Source organism: Photinus pyralis, unplaced genomic scaffold (assembly GCF_008802855.1).
Source record: "Photinus pyralis isolate 1611_PpyrPB1 unplaced genomic scaffold, Ppyr1.3 Ppyr1.4_LG2, whole genome shotgun sequence".
In the NCBI taxonomy this organism is placed as follows: domain Eukaryota; kingdom Metazoa; phylum Arthropoda; class Insecta; order Coleoptera; family Lampyridae; genus Photinus; species Photinus pyralis.
In genome coordinates this window covers 27,090,289-27,094,155 of record NW_022170403.1, presented here as the reverse complement: position 1 = coordinate 27,094,155, position 3,867 = coordinate 27,090,289, and the positions used below count along the sequence as shown (strand labels likewise).

The window sequence follows — 3,867 nt, the reverse complement described above, 5'->3', positions numbered from 1 at the left end:
TTGCGTAGACACAGTACAGTACAAGGATATGACAATGTTTATTTATAATTGTTATGTATTAACAAGAGCAGTAATTGTATTTCACTCCTCCGCTCGATCCTCTCTCCTCGACTCGTGGACGCAGCCGGATCTGCGCTGTCAACCGTCAAACGGAGGTTGTAGGTTTACGGCAGTTGCTAGAAATCTGGTGAATTAGTGTAATGAAGTTATTTACAAATGAGATGAGATTATTTACAATGAATGATTTGTTGCCTGGGAGCTATGGTAATGATTCGCTCAAGCTTTAAATTGTAATTATACAGGGCGGGTTTTAGGTTATGTTTTCCTCGTGCAGGAAGGGAGGTCTACGTGAAGCGTAAACGTTCTGGTCGGGGTTTGAATAAGGGAGAGTTCTCAGGGTTACCGAGGTACTGGTAGAATGGTAATTTCAACGACGGTGATAAACTCGACCATACGTTGGGCTAACAGGAATGGATTACGGTAAGGGTGGATACACTACAACGACAGTGATTAACTCAAACCATACGTTGTCCAGGGATGGGATTGCGGAAGGACTACAACGACGGTGATAGACTCGACCATACGCTGAAGCAATTAGATGGAATCGGGTTGTTATTTGCGGGGTTGATACAGCGACGGTGATATACTCGACCATACGCTGAATCGGAATCTGGAAGGGTGGTAGAAAGAACAATGGTAAATATTATAATTCAGGCGTGGATCTCGGGTGATCGTTTATAGTTGCAGGATCTGGGATCTGATCTCCATTTGGCTGTGCTCTTGTTTATATACACCTTACCGTTGTAGTGGGGTAAGGATAGTGGCAGGGATATCTGCGCAGTCAAATGTTTATATGGAGTGCTCCTGCCCTCTCTTGCCCAAAATTCGCATAATTTTTAAAAGATTTTATACGAAATCTGAATTATAAAATTACTGAATTTTTTAATCCTTACAACGTTGGATATGAAGCGTTGGTTAGATACATAAGGAGCTTGTTTGGTGTACCTAAATGACGTCATAGTTATTGAGCGTACGTTCAATGAATACCTTAAGAACTTGGGAGACGCTTTTCAAAGATTCAGGAGTGCCAACTAGCGACAAAATACGAAGAAATGTATCCTCTTTCAATGAGAAGTGAAATATCTCAGATGAAGATAGTTCGAGAGTGGCCCAAACCAAAGGGCAAACGCGTTTTGCGAAGTTTTCTTGGACTATGCGCATAATATCGCCGGTATGTGAAGGGTTTTGCTGATTGCAAAATCCGTTACGAAACTTACGGGAGCAGGCAAAACCTTTAACTGATATGATAACTCCCAGCGTAACTTTGAGACACTTAAGAGGGTTTTAATTACTGCACCAGTGCTTAGTTATCCAAAGATGAGGGAAGATTGACCCTTTACACTGATGCGAGCAATGTTTGACGTGGTGCAGCACTATCACAAATACAAGACGGCCAAGAAAAATAAGATTTCAGCAGTCTTGTCCAAACCAGAACGTAACTATTATTACGCGCAAAGAGATGTTCCTACTAAGAATTGGTCATGCTGCATTACGGTGGTTGCTGCAATTCAAGAATCCGGAAGGCCAAGTTGCCCGGTAGATAGAGAGATTGGCAGAATATGATTTCTAGACGAAGCATCAAGCTGGTTGAAGTCATGGAAACGCTGATAGCTTGTCAAGAAGGTCATGTCCCAACAACTGCAGGCATTCTGCTAGAAGCCAAGCAGAGGGATATTCAGTCGATGACGATTGGATTGCCCATCACTTAGGCAAGATGGCAACCTCGATCTGCAACACATCATAGTGCAATGGACAATTGTAGACAAAAAGTCCTCCTGGGAATAAGCGGCAAAGTTTAGGCCCACTGTATATTGTGCTCAGTGGGACTGTGGGACAGTGGGAATGGTGGAAAGGTGATTGTGTCGGATCATCAATGTGGCTGGGTTCAGTATTTTCATATGATTTAATGGCCATTAGATCTGCAGTACTTGAAAGTCCGGGACAAAATTCGGCCTCTGTGTTCTTTGGTAGGGATATCCGATTGCGCTGACATGAAATTTGACATGAGACCTGGGGAAGCGGAAGTAGTCAATTGTCAGTAGGTACAAACTTAGTTCTATGTCCAAAGCTCTACGTCCAAAGTCCTATGTCCAAAGTCTTATGTTCAAAGTCGGTAAAGATCGCACATGCAGCATCCCAAGAGCCATGGCACATGACTCCACTGGCAGGAAGGTTTGTAATGGCATTGTCTACGAAGAGCGAGGCTTGTTCGACGTCCTGCTGAATATTCCATAGGCCATTGTATTGTAAAAGACGTGAGATGCTGTTAATTTAAGCTCCGTTTTGGTCATCTAAGGGAATACTCCTACAGGGTCCACAGAGGTGTTTTCTGAATGCCCACGGAAGATTCCTGTATTAGATTGTTACTAAAGATAAGTTCAGCGACTATGCATCGGAAAACTGGCGATTTTAAAATTTGGCTGTGGGTTGAACCGGTTTGATTGTTGTACCTACACAATATGCTGGAGATTATATCTGGCGACATCGATACAGAGATACTGGTCTGTAGTCTTGGTATTAAAGACGTTATGGAGCCAACCTGTAAGACTGTTGACTGCTTCTTCTTTGTCAAGGGGAGATGCACCAAGGGCGATGAATGTCGGTTCTGCTACAGAAGAACAATAATCCAGAATACTCTTGCATTTAGGAAATAGTGCGAATTGTAGCTGGACGCAACATTCTTAACGAGGGGACAGTGTACCGAAATTGCAGTCGCCAAGACGACCAGGATATTGACTGGAACATTCCGTCATAGTCTTGAAAGGGAGAGAGATAAATACATTTTGCTAATTGTTATAATTTTCATTACAAATAAGGTACACGTTTGTCACAGTAGTTCGTTGCAAGACATTTTAGAACATTATTTTACTTAATTTTCATCATCGAGTGTGTTTTTTTTTGTCTGTGACCAACGTTAATTCTTATGACTCTTGCTAAAAGTACAATTGTATGTATTTATAATCGTCATCTACAAAAAAAAGAAAAAATATATTTCTATATTCTAATTTGGTTAAAATTCGAACCGTGCAATATTTTATTCCGATGGAATGTGCAAATATGGAGAAGTAGATCAAATTTAATTTTTTTTTCGAATTTTGTCAATAAAAGATTGCGACATCTGAATTCAAATTTGACTTGCAATTAGAATAACTTAATAACTTGGTAAGGTTGCGTTTCCTACTAGCGATTCAATATTACGCAAGAAATTTATGAAAATATTCCTTCTTGATTCCAAATTTAAATAAAATGTGCTTCGAATGTTAACACAATTGTTGCCCCAGAAAAATGAATGTAGCGACTCTACGGAGATAGTGGGATGATCACGTTCACTTTACGATATGGGGTGCTTCCCCGATTATGCCTTAATTGTGTATTAAATTAAGATCTCTTTTACTGCCTTAGCTCTTGAAAGTTGAGATGTGGGAGAAACATCGGTTTACTACCTCAAATAAAGGATTTCACTTTTCATTAAAAATTAATAAGACCCTTACCTTTGTACCTTCTCGCATACGTAAGGGGGCAGGCAGTACTCACTTTCCTGGTCGCAGAGTCCTAGCGGCGCGGCGCAATGAAAAAACCCGGTTGGTTAGAATTTAGAAATCAGGATACCTCCGTGTGTTAACATTCCATTGTAAATTTTACTCTGAATGATAGTGAATGATTTTTGTAAATCGGGAATACTCGGATTGATCAACAAATACCGAGATTGTCTCTCACCAATTTGAGTGAGGTCAACTCGGAGGTAAAAGTAGAACTGACGTAGCAGATATACAAGGTGTTCATTTCAAAACTTCCCACACCCAATAT

At 40.7% G+C, this 3,867-nt stretch overlaps 1 long non-coding RNA gene across 2 annotated transcripts; it reads left to right on the top strand.

Moving 5' to 3' along the window:
• Positions 1-6: 6 nt before the first annotated feature.
• On the top strand, positions 7-937 carry LOC116164501. 2 transcript variants are annotated; one of them, XR_004143918.1, is made up of 4 exons: positions 7-264; positions 315-480; positions 536-696; positions 748-937. It is a non-coding gene; the product is annotated as an uncharacterized LOC116164501 (long non-coding RNA). The 2 variants fall into 2 exon arrangements; XR_004143917.1 differs by having other exon boundaries at positions 742-937.
• Positions 938-3,867: the final 2,930 nt, after the last annotated feature.